A 13,355-nucleotide genomic window follows, 5' to 3' on the forward strand; every position below is an offset into this window, starting at 1 on the left:
TTAAGGTCAAGATTGTAAATAGTTTAGACTTTATGGGCCATATGGTTCTTATCACAACTACTTGTTGCAGCAATCATAGCGTGAAAGTGGCCATAGACAACATATAAATGAGTGAATGGGGCTGTTCTGTTAAGAGTTTAATTATAGACTTGGTTTGTAGGATGGACTTAGCCACAAACCATAATAGGTTGACTTCTGGTCCAGATCACTGTTCTCAAAACTGTGCTGCAGGATCATCTCTTTTTATATAAAACTTTCCAGTCTTTTGCAGGCTGATTCTTTTATAAACTACAATAAAAATTAATTACTAGAAAAGTGAAATAAAAAAGGCAAAAATATGAACTCGCTGATTGCACAACTGGATGTCACAGTTGTATGGAGTTGCTTCAGTAGTTTCCAAATACACTCAATTTCCTTACTTCTCGTTCAGGAACTGACCTAAACAAGCAAATAAATCTAAGACTAGACCCCTGAAAGGAGTGCACTGAGAAGCACTGTTATAATTAAATCAATGGGCTTTCTGTCTAAAGGACAAGGCAGGTGAACAACATCAGAGGGCTGATTATGGAGCTCACAGAGAAAGAACCTTTACCCCAACTTTGAAAGAAGTGATGGACTTTGCTTAGTCGAAAAGGAATTGCAAAAGATCCCAGCATGCTAGTCGCCACCTTAAAAAATGTTAAGGAAGTTATCTGGATTTGAATTAGGTCAAGAAAAGCAAGCTTTGTTTGTCAAAAAGGCAGAGGAGTTTCTGCCCTGTGAATGGGGCAGCAAATGGCTTCAGGAGAAAGGACATGGAGCTTTGAGACCTGGCCCATCTCTTTAGCACCTGAGTCGGGATATCGGTGAGCTCTTTTCAGCCTCTGTGAGTTCAGACTTGATGATAAAGCTATTGCCATCTCCTCAGTATTATCAAGGGAGTTCTAGCAGGTATGCAAAGTCTTCAGATCAACCAATGACAGTAACTGTTATTAAAGAGCAACAAGGACCACCGTAGAGAATGCCAGCTACATTCAGCATCAGGCAGAGAAGTGCGAATTGTGGCACTCTTGTGACATTGGGGCATTTAGCTTAGGTGAGTCTCAATCTCTCCATCCCTTCAAAAGACATTGATGACTGTCTTTCAGGTTAAGGTGAAGGTTGAGAGAGGACCGTGTTACGTGAAGCACCTTTCACAGAAGTGCCCCCAAAGTGGTAATGATTGCCTTCTTCTCATACTGTCTAGTTGACATTTAATTTTGCTTTTAAAATGACTTCAGTGGCCTTAGACTGTTTCCAAAGATGTGCAGCTACTACCACTACTTAATTTCAGAACAGCATAGGATCTTGTGTGTGTGTGTGTGTGTGTGTGTGTGTGTGTGTGTGTGTGTGTGTGTCAGGGGGTTGAGACAATGTATTAGCCTTGGCTGTCCTGACTCCATGTGTAGACCGGGCTGGCCTCAAACTCATGGAGAACCACCTGCCTTTGCCTTCTCAGTGTTGAGATCAAAAGTGTGTGCTACCCCACTCAGCCACGTCAGGTTTCGTTAACGATTTAATTTATTAACTGGTTTCCCTCCCATACCCAAGAATCTTTACTGGTGCATGACCAGGGAACAGGAAAACCTCGTAGCATTTAGTTACACCCTCTTGATAATTGCTTTCTGGACTCCCATATCTTACAGCAGCAGCTCAGTCTAGTCCCTCTTCTCCAGAGTGGCATTGTACAATGGCTGTCCTCCTCACTTTCTCCCTTTCTTAGTTTCATAATACAAAATTTACCTTACACCCATGTCCTTTCTGTCACCAAGAGTTGCTGTTCATTACCTGAACATGGCTTTACCGCTGCTACATATCATCTTATCCTGTCAGAAACAGCTAGATCTGTGCTCCAGCGCACCGTATTAGATGGTCTTGCAGAGTGTCTCTCAAGCCCCTTGGATCTTGAGAGTGCTGCATGGATGAGACAGTTTTGTTCCCATGACTGCAATGTGGGTAGAAAACATGTGTGTCACTTTCAGGACAAAGTGATTAGGAAGGAAATATAAGGGCTGGAGAGATGTGTTAGTGGTTAAGAGCACATTCTGCTTTGCATAGTACCAGAGTTGGATTGCCAGCACCCACATAAAGTGGCTCATAACTATATGTAACTTCAGTTCCGTGACATCTGGCACCATCTTCTGGCATCTGTGGGCACCCACCTGCACATATGGATATTAACACAAAAGACAGGCACATGTATGTGTGTGCATACATAAAAGATAAAAACTAAATCTTAACAAAAAAGAAGAAATGACTATGCCTCCTCTACTCTCCTGTTCTTTGTTAGCTAATGGCAAAGGACACCAAGACTCAAAGAAATAGGAAAGTCTCACAGCAGTTGGCCTTTGACCCCATGGTCCGTGCACCACTACACAGGACGCTATCTGTTAAGTGTCTGACTGGAATTGACAGTAAGAAGAAATGAGACTATTCTGCCTGTGTTGCTGAGAGTTAGGTGTTTGCTTCTCACAGCAGCTTGGCGTCCCCTTCCTCTCCTCACTTTCTCTATCATCAGAAGCCCCCAGGAGAGGAATGGCGGTAAGCAATTATCCTTTGATAGAGATTTTTCATACTGTTATTATAAACACCCATTCCATGTACGTATGGGACTTGGAGGGATGATATTAAGGGGTGTTTGTTGATGAAGAGTACTCCTGAGCTGCTTCTCACATTGGAAAGGTGTTTCTGAGGCCGCTGGTGAGAGCTGTCCATCATGTGGGCCCCGAATCTGGCAGTCAGAAGCAGCTGGCAGGCATGGTGGCTTCCAAGGAGAGACGCAGAACCTTGTTTGGAGAAGGCAAGCAGGAGAGGTGAGCTGCCCAGAAACAGTGGCTCAGTGACAATGTTTGCAGGGATGGTGGTCTGTGAACTTGTGATTATCATCTCTTTAGGAATGTCTCACCCTGAAGCTCAGGTGGTGACCTTGCGAAGAAAATGACTAGTAAGAGAAATGGGGGCCCACCCAGGTGAACTTGGGAATACCAGAGCCCCAAAGCCCCCTTACAAAAACTTCTCTCAAGTCCACACTCCTAACAGACAGCACAGAGTGGGGGAAAGGGCATAGCCTCATCTTCCTTATATACAACCTCGTGCTATAAGGAGCCCTTCTATAACCTCTTGTCTTCTGAGGCTGCCCTTCCAGCTTCTGTGTTCTCGTTCTATTTAATGTTTAGTGCAGGGGTGGGGGGGACACAGTGGATGAGCAGGCAGAAGATTTGCCCATTGAAGGTGTCGGTTCCCTAGCTGCCAACATCTAGGATGAGATCACTGAATCAACTTGTTCCACAAATGTTCATAAGCACATTTATTTATTGGTGCATGTAAAGTCTCACTAATCAGCAGTTTTCTGAAGTCTTGCTGTGTAACAGTGCTGTAGTAGATGCCATGTTGCACGGAGAAATGACAATGTCGTGATCTGTGTCCTCAAAGAGAAGAACACAGAACAGAGAGATGAGACCAACAGCTTATAATAAAGTTAGTGCCAGTAACCCTTCGACAGTGTGCCAAGGAGGCCTGGAGATCTGGTAGATCCTAGGAGCTGGAGGCCCTTGGCTCCTTTGGGGACTGTGAAAGACGAAGCCTTGGCAGCAGATGCTTTGTCTTCAAGGGCTAGGGTGGAGCTGATTAGCAAAGTGTTAAAACATTATGGGGAGGGGATGCCAGAGGTCATCTCAAAGCTCCAAAGCACCAGCAACTGGGCTCTGGCTGACTCTAAACAGAGACAACACCTCTTTCTCCGAAGTTGACCAGAACTTCTCCAGAGAACAACAGTGATTCTCTGGAGACCAGCTGCACTGCTGTGGTAAATCTGGCTGTCTGCCCTTGCTGCTTTTACACTCAGCTCAGGGACCTTGGTTCAAAAGTGCAGGTAGAACTTCAGTCTAGATCTGCTCTGAGAAATCTCCCTGGTGTCATCGAGAGGAGGCTCACACTGGGTGTCACTGAGAGGAGGCTCACACTGGGTGTCACAGGAGGCTCACAGTGGGTGTCACAGAGAGGAGGCTCACACTGGGTGTCACAGAGAGGAGGCTCACACTGGGTGTCACAGAGAGGAGGCTCACACTGGGTGTCACAGAGAGGAGACTCACACTGGGTGTCACAGGAGGCTCACACTGGGTGTCACAGGAGGCTCACACTGGGTGTCACTGAGAGGAGACTCACACTGGGTGTCACAGGAGGCTCACACTGGGTGTCACTGAGAGGAGACTCACACTGGGTGTCACAGGAGGCTCACACTGGGTGTCACAGGAGACTCACACTGGGTGTCACAGGAGGCTCACACTGGGTGTCACAGGAGGCTCACACTGGGTGTCACAGAGAGGAGGCTCACACTGGGTGTCACAGGAGGCTCACACTGGGTGTCACAGAGAGGAGAGGTTCACACATCTCTAGTGCTGAAGAGTAAATATGCTGAGGTATCCCCTGGTTAGCAGGGATATTGTAGAAGTGTTTTGGATGCCACTGCTAGATATCCTCATTTTCCTTGGAAGGGAATGAGGAGAACAGGTTTCCTATCACTTAGCGGGAAGGCATTATAATCCCAAAACTCTCCTGAAATCTAATTCTGGTTGGCTCTGAGGCCAGATAACCCAGTGGGTTAGCAGAATCTCATAATCACTAAAGAGAAGTGTTTCCTCCTCATAGGAGGGGGGAGAGGAAACCAGAAAATGGGTCGGAAGAACAAGTTCCCACCTCCACCCTCTCCCAGGTGGTCTTCAAATGCTCTGACAGTTAGGGGTCCTGGTTTCTGAAGCCAGTTCTGAGGGGTATAGCTGAGAGAACAGAAGATCAGAACGGCCCTTCCCTCCAACTGGTCTTCTGAGAATGCTTAGTATCACCCTCAGTTTGTCTCCAGGACCAGGCATTTTAGCACATGTCACCCAAGTACTTATGCCACAGGGACTTAGATGCCCTTCTGGGAAGTAGCCCAAGGTGTACTGACCAATACTTGTCATCAAACTCTTTCACACCTTCCCTAGGTCTTGCTGTAGTTTTTGCTTGGTCTTTTTGAAACAGGGTCTCACTATGTAACCCCGGAACTCAGTCGGTAGACCAGTCTGGCCAAAATCTCAGAGATCCGCCTGTCTCTGCTTCCTGAGTGATTAAAAGTGTGTGCCACCACTGCCCAGCATAGCCATAGTTCTTATGTGGGCTGTGACAAAACAGAACTTCTGCAGTGGCTCATCCCTTTGCTGTGAGAGGTTCTCTTAGCATACTCACCAAATGTTGTTCTCTAGGGCCTCCATCTGACTTGCCATGACCCAGGGACTGACCCTCAGTTCTGACAAGCCCACTATGTGGAGCTGCTTCTGGAAATAAAAGCTTTATTGAAATAAGACACATTCTTACTAGTGAGGGTTAGCACACTGTCTCATTGAGACTATGTGGAGCCAATGATCTGGATAACAACTTTATTAACAAATAAGACATAGGCTTATGAATGAGGGCTATCAGATAGACTCAAGGGTGACAAGCCTCTCAGGACACTGTCTAGGGCACTCTCAGTTGGGATGCTTGAGCAGAAATGAATATTTTCTTTTTAAATTATTATTTAAAGTTTTCCATTCAATGTATTTTGATTATAGAGAAAAATGAGTATCCTCAATGTAGATGAAAGAGGAGCGTCACCTTGAGAGCCCTCCTGTTTTGAAAGCTCTTTCATCACTTCAGAATACCTGAATAAACTGTCCTTCTTGACTCTGGGATCACTTCTGGAGTCCCTCTCAGGAGCAGAGGGACTCCAGGCCAGGCTGTCACAAGCCATTTTTGTGTAAGTTGGTGGAGGCCATCTCCCTCTGCGGTGCCAGCATTGCATCTGCTGTAATAGGGTGCAGCTACTGGATGGCAGTTCTCCTCAGAAACAGCTTCGTACACCACACACCCAGTCAACAACTCCGATGGAGGGAGTCCAGCCATCCACATTCCGTTCTGCCTCTCCGCCTGCAGTTTGAAGGAAATAAAAAGTCCCACATATCGGTAACTCATTGTTGGCGAGCAGTGGGCCTTAGCATATTTGCTGGAGAGTGTGGACCAGTCTTCACCAGATTTGGAAATGTTTGATACAGTGGTTTGTTAACCTCCCTAATACTGCAGCTGTTTAATATAGTTCCTCATGTTGGGGTGACGCCCCCAACCATAAAATTATTTTTGTTGCTACTTGATGACTGTAATTTTGCTACTGTTATGCATCATAATGTAATTATCTGCATTTTCAGATGGTCTTAGATGACCTCCCTGTGTAAGGTCATTTGACCTCAAAGGGGTTGTGACCTGCAGGTTGAGAACTGCTGGTTTTAGTAGAGTTGTTAAACACTTTAGTCTCACAAGGAACACACTCTTGGGATCTGATACTTTTGATGTTGTATCTTGGTGTTTTAGTGAGTGATTTTTTTTCTGACCCTATCCCCATATCTTGAATACCCCTTTTAGAGAATATTTTTACATTCTGTCCAGAGCCCCCATTTCACAGGTGATTCACCCAGTTTCCAGCTGTCAAAAACTCCCTGATGTGTCCCTTCCTAAGTGACTTGCTTGGTAGGAAACAACCAGACTCTAAGTTATGGGTCCTCTGAGGGTTTACTCATGGCCAGTGGTGGGCCAATGCAGGAAACAGAGGTTGGGACCCTTGGCTTTAGCTGAGATAATTCTGAAGTATCATTCCATCTCTAGAACTTTCTGTAGAACTGGGGATGGCATCAGTGAGAACCATATCGGTGAGCAGTTTCCTCTTCCCAGCAGCCTGCATGTAGTATCGCTAGAAACACAAAAAACAAAGCCACATTTGTAAATGGAGGGTCTTAGAATTCACATCTCTCTAACAAGTTACTAGGTGATTCAGATGGCAATGCTGTTGGTGTGGGGTCCACAGTTCTAACTGTGTAAGGGTGATGGGTTATAGAAGAAGGGTACTTCATAGGTTATAACAGAACTGGCATTATTACTTGGCTGACTTTAAGGATTCTCTCAACTTCTTTATCTGCTTGTTGAGAAAATATCCAACAAGGAAGAGAGTTTAGAGCCCCCATTGCGGCCTCTATGTCCCATCTAAGTCATCCGTGAAAAGGGGGTCACTTTCCCAGAGGAGTCAGCAAAGATTGTAAACCAAATAGATTTTGATTCATCACAAGATCCCCGAGGCAAGAGAAGGGAGGGAAAGAGGAACATCTGTCTTTTGGAGAGGATCTTCATCACCTGAACATGACCTGGAATGCCTGCAGTGCTTAGGGTTGATCCCTATTGTGCACAAGCTCAGGCACCAACCCCCTAGGGGCACCAGGGAAAGCATCTAGCCTTCTGAGACTCCTGTTGACATCCAATCATCTGCAAGGGTTGCTCTGCTGGAACCATTCTCCTTTCTCTGGCCTAGAGCCTTGCCACCCAGTGTGTTTTTACTGGACATCACTGAGGTCTGAGAGTCCAGGCGTCAGGGCAGTTAATTCCTAAGAGTGTAGTGTCTGGGATGCCGAAGCGAAGCTGCCAACTCCCATACTGGCCTCCAGGCTGTGAGATAGCCCTGGTGGAAGGTAGGCTTTGCTGGTTTTTACTGAGCCTTGGGTCTGAAAAATGTCCTGGACTGTTCTCTGGACACCCTTGGGATACTGCATGGGATCAAGAAGATCTTCAAGGAATCTCCCTTGATGTCTCAAGGCAGGGGCTCTCAGGACTCACAGGAGCCTTGAGACATCCAGAACAGCCTTTTCTCTTTGATAATCACGTCTTAGAGGTTATGAAGTTGACAAGATATTTCTCATACACTGCACTGAATCTTTTAGACAGCCCTAGTGATGCTTCCTCAAAAACATGGCCCATCCTGCTACCACCCTAACCATGGTCATCCCTTACCTCAACCCACATCAACTGCCAACCAAACATGGTTTTGCTTTTCAGCTCTCAACCTCACACACACACACTGTATGCTCATTTGGGCTGCTGTAACACAATACCTAAGTGAAAGGAATTTGTTTCTTACAATCTGAATTTGGCCTCAATTTAAAATTAACTTCCTTCCTTCCTTTCTTCCTGGACAAAACGTCTTCATTAGTTTCCCATTGCTCTTACACTAAAACCTTAATCCTCCACTGTGAGAACGACAAGCCCACTGTGAATATCTGGATATGAAATGCTTTCTACAGGCACTTGTGCTTGCACTTGCTGACACTGTGTTGGGAGATTGTAGAGCCTTTGGGAGTGGAGCCTAGATGGAGGAAGTGGGTTTCTAGGTGTGGGCCTTGGGGTTTCTCCCTGTCTTATCTCAGCTTCTTGGTCTACAGAGATGTGAACAAACAGCTTAACACTCCTGCCAGCACAGCTCCCAGATGTTTCTGCCACCATGCTATCCCCACCATGATGGAACCCACTCTCAAGCAATAAGCTCAAATACACCTTTTCTCTCTGACATTACATCTTGTCATGCAATCAGAAAAGTACCTAATATATTGTATCAAGGTTTCTGTATCTTTCTACTTTTGACCACCTTCAGCTTACTTCTTTTTAATGTGACCCTTGTTATATCAGCATATAAACGACTCCACTGAACATCAGACCACAACACAGACAAAATTCCTGCAACACATAAGTTTTTCTTGTTGTTTGTTGCATGGTGTGACTATTCTCATCACTCAAATGAACTCTGAGCCCATTTCTAAGAGTGTTTGTCTTTGTGTCTACAATATGCTTCACCCACATTAACTCAATCAAAAGAGGTGCTACCTAGTTATTATCAGCATTCCAGTTTATTTTTCCCACCATAACCCTACTTATCTATTTATTAACCAACTCCCTCCTTGTAGTAGTTTGAGTGAAAATGGCCCCCATAGGCTCATAGGAAGTGACACTGTTAAGAGGTATGACCTTGTTGGAGGAAGTGTGTCACCAGGGGTCTCACTCTCTTCCTACTGCCTGCAGATCCAAATGTAGAATTCTCTTCTTCTTCTCCAGGACCTTGTCTGCCTGAATGCTTCCTGCCATGATGACAATGGACTAACCTCTGAACTGTAAGTCAACCCTAGTTAAATGTTTTCCTTTAAAAGAATTGCCATGGTCATGGTGTTTCTTCACAGCAGTAGAAACCCTAAGGCACTCCTTATAAAAATAGTTCTTCCAGGGCTGGGAAAGTAGCTTAGTGGTTTTTTTTTGTTTGTTTGCTTGCTTGTTTTAGGTTTTGGTTTTGGTTTTTTGAGACAAGGGTTCTCTGTAGCTTTGGAGGCTGTCCTAGAACTCACTCTGTAGACCAGGCTGGCCTCAAACTCACAGAGATCCACCTGCCTCTGCCTCCAGAGTGTGGGGATTGAAGGTGTGCACCACTACTGCCCAGCATGGCTTAGTGTTTAAGAGTACTTGCTTCTTTTCCAGAGGGCCCAAGTTTGGTTACCAGTACCCATGATTGGTGGCTCACAACCATCTAAAGTCCAGCTTCAGGGAATCTGATGCCTCTTGCCTCCATGGACACTTGTATGTACATGTGTAGACCCACATACTTACACATACTTTTAAGAAGAATATTTAACCCCTGAGAGGTCTTATCTGTCTCAGCATTGTAACCACAGGACCAAGAAAACAGGAGGTGCTGAATCAGGTGTCCCCAGAGAAGCAGAATTAATGGCTGTATGTATATAGTAAGAAATTTATAGAAATTTGTCTCATATACATATGAGGGATGGCAAGCCCAAATCTTGCAGAATGGACCAGCAGGCAGAGATCTGGAGAGCCAATGATGTACATTAAGTCTGAAGGCTGTCTCCCTAACAATTCCCTCTTGCTTGGGGGGCAGCTCTTTCTGTTCTATTCATGTCTTCAAACACACAATATAGAGGGCAACCTGCTTATCAAAGTTGTAGTCAGAGTCAGGGTCAGGTTTAGGTTGTGTTAATCTCATCCCAGGCATCCTCTAAATTGCCACATCAAAATCAGCCTTTCCAGGAGGTGTACTAAAATGGCTATTAACTGAATACACAATGTGATCTCCAGATGCCCCATGAAATAAGACACTTCACAGGTGTCTTGCCAAGAAAGTTAGGGCATTTCATCTAATAACATATAGTTAAAAAAGAGCAAAAAGATGATGTCACACCTACTTGTCACCATAAACTCCAGAGCTTGTTTAATAATCTGCAGGGGCCATTGCACACCAGTTGCTTTATTTGGCTGTGCCACACAGATACCAGAGAGTGAAGAGTCTTTTACCTCTTTTTTCTGGTAATTCTTCCTGACACCTATAAAAACATTCCTCCATGGACATGTCTGAAGGAGCCATCACAGGATTTTTCTTAAGATTCTAGTGTGTGTGTGTGTGTGTGTGTGTGTGTGTGTGTGTGTGTGTATGTGTGTGTTTTGTCCAACAACAACAACGACACAGAAAGACCCACAGGTTTACTGTTACCTAGTATTCACGAAAGCAGCTGCTGTTTGTCAGACACCTAACTGTCTTCAGCCCACTCTAAAGAGCAGGTTATATCAACTCCATTTTGTAGTTGAGAAAATTGAGATTCAGAGGGAAGTTTGCCATGCTTGTCATCTTAAAATAATAAGTTGATTTAAAAAACGGTTTGAGGCCAAAATTATAGTCTTCCCTTGGTAGTCCAGTCTCTTACCAGAGTTCAGGTCCGTGATGGACTTGGTATTTATCCATTCCAGCTAACTCTTGTCTCTTCCACTCCAGTTCTCTGCCAACCTGAAAGCAGTATGCGTAGTGGGAAGCTCACCTGTCCTTCAATGTGAAGCCCTAAACCCATCTGGGCTGTCTAAACAAGTCTTTCCATCTGTTTTTTTTCCAGCTTATTTATAATAAGACGAAGAAGAGCAAACAGTAGTATCTTTAAAGAATGAAAGAGATGATGTCTATGACACCTCTGAAGAACAAGAGTGTGTGCTTTCAGACCACAATCTTATGGCCCATCAACATGGCTTCTAAATTGGAAGTGAAAGTTTACAGAACTCTTGTATGATTGATTGATGCCTACCTAATAAATGGGTTTGTTTGACTTGAGTTTTCACAGGTAATGCAAATTTGTTTTATAAATTCAGTGTTTTCTTTGTCTTCCCAAATGGATTGTTGATCAAGACAGGAACTGAAGTTTTTAATTTCCTTATCTCCTCTTACCATACCCAATACAGGGACCCCCCCCCATCAATGATGCAGATCTCAGTAAATCTGCTCTGAAAGAATGACACTAGAATGAGAAGTTATGGGGAATTTCAACAAGTCAGTTCGCTCACTGAGTATAAGATTTGGTGAAGACAAATGTGCCGAATCCAGATAGTGTGATGTAAGTGGGGAAGGAGGTCTGTCCCTAGACAGCAAGAAGTATAGAAATGCTGAGAGGGGCAGAATATTGACACCCAGTTCTTACATCTCTGGAAAAGACAAGGATTGGTTAATTCTGGCCTGACAGTACAAAAGAATTCCTAGAGAAGAGTCAAGAAATCCTAGGCTACAACATTTGTAAGTCATTTTTTTTTCATTAAACACTCTTGAGTTGGTTCTTAAATTTGGAACATTACAGTACTTAAGGAGATTATTGTAAAGTGGTTATTCTAGCTCAAAAATGTGATACCTCAGACAAAAGGTCAACTTTATTAACAGATAAAGATCTCCTACAAATCAACTAAAAATAGTCAGGAGCCCAACAGAAAGAGTGAACAATATGAGCAGACAGTTCACAGGAAAATAAATCATTTCCTTAAACAAAAATAGAAATACAAACTAACTAAAACTGCAAAGTAATTTGGTGTTTTCAACCATCAGACTGGAAATGTCAACATTTTCCATAATCCAACATGTGGGTGAGGGTCTACAGAAACTAGGACACTCAGATGCTACTGGAAGTGTATAGTGGATGTCTTCTAGGGAGAACAATTGGTGATTATTATTAAAAGTAAAATGTCAAGAGAGGCTGGAGAGATGGCTTGGCAGTTCAGAGCACTTGGTGCTCTTGAAGAGGACTAGAATTTGGTTTCCAGCACCCACAGTTCACAGCCTCCTGTAGTAACTCCAACTCTAAGGGATCCAACATCCTCTTTTGGCCTCCAAGGGCAACATGCCTACACACAAGCACACACACACACACACACACACACACACACACACACACTAAAATAAATCTTAAGAATGTAAATCTTGATAGGCCCTTTGAAGCAGTCATCCACGTCTAGGTTTGATCCTATAGGTGAATTCACTCACATAACAAAAGAAAGTGACCTTTATAAAAGGGCATTCAGTACAGCTATGCTTACCCTGTCAACACAAAATAATCCAAATATCCCATGATTAATTGCTGTTTAGATCAACTGTGATTTATCATATTTCCATGCAAATGCAATGACAGCAATCTTTGAAAAGGAAGTCATCTCTCTGTGTTCTAACATGGATAACTATTTCAAATATATTGATCAATGAAAAAAAAAACAAAAAAAGCCAAGGGTAAGATAGTACTTAAAGTTAATATTTGGGTTACTAAATTAAACAAATATATATTCTACTTAATATGTAAGTTGCTTTTTACTTAGAAATTATAGCTTTAAAATTTTATAAAAATGAAAATAGTTTAGGAACACCTACTTCCTCTTCTCCAATATGAAGACTTTATCCCATTTGCTTTGTCATTTTAAGACAAACAATTTCAGTGTCTGGGGAAGCCATCATAAGCAACACATAATAGGATCTGGGTATATTGGGCCATGCCTATAATCCCAACACTCAGGAGGCTGAAGCAGGAGGATCTCAAATTGGAGGCCAGCCTGAGCTGCAAAGTGAGATACTTGTCTAAATATTGTAGCAATGGCTGCCTCTAGACAGGAAAATGAGTGGAAGCAGGAAAGAAAACTTTTTAATTCTGTTTAAAAATTTTTTTAAATGTAGGAACACCTGTGGCAAAATTCTGTGGTCTGTACTTTTAAAGAAAAGATCACCATTCTAGTGGGGAAAGTCACGTATCTGAAGAAGTAAAGAAGAAAATTAAGTCAAAAGACAGTGAACAAAGGGCATGGGAGTTAGCTTCTCCTTAATAGTGTACTCCAGCTGATGAACAAAGAGCAATAAAATTAGTTGGTCAGCATTTTCAGCTGTTAATACTTGAGTCAGTGTATGGACTGATGGATGAAGGAAATTAGTGGTCAATAATAGCCTTTAATACCCAAGAAAACATTTATATGTACACACTCCCAGGAGAAGTATAAAGAATTGCCTGTGGAGGACTCATGCCAAAATAACTGGTCCTAAAGGGCCAGTTTTGAGACCTAGTCATCAACTAAAGAATACAGAGGAGTCAGGAGACAGGTTAGATGACTGATGACTTCTATTCATTGTGAACTCAACAGGGCAGGAATTACCTAGGAGC

General features: G+C 43.5%; 1 long non-coding RNA gene across 1 annotated transcript; it reads left to right on the forward strand.

The window, feature by feature from the left end:
- The first annotated feature begins 742 nt into the window (after nt 1–742).
- LOC121142214 lies at nt 743–11,005 on the forward strand. The gene is made up of 3 exons (XR_005879191.1): nt 743–845; nt 8,959–9,014; nt 10,794–11,005. It is a non-coding gene; the product is annotated as an uncharacterized LOC121142214 (long non-coding RNA).
- The last annotated feature ends 2,350 nt before the right edge of the window (nt 11,006–13,355 follow it).

This window comes from Mesocricetus auratus, unplaced genomic scaffold, assembly GCF_017639785.1.
Source record: "Mesocricetus auratus isolate SY011 unplaced genomic scaffold, BCM_Maur_2.0 Super-Scaffold_100009, whole genome shotgun sequence".
Taxonomy (NCBI): Eukaryota; Metazoa; Chordata; class Mammalia; order Rodentia; family Cricetidae; genus Mesocricetus; species Mesocricetus auratus.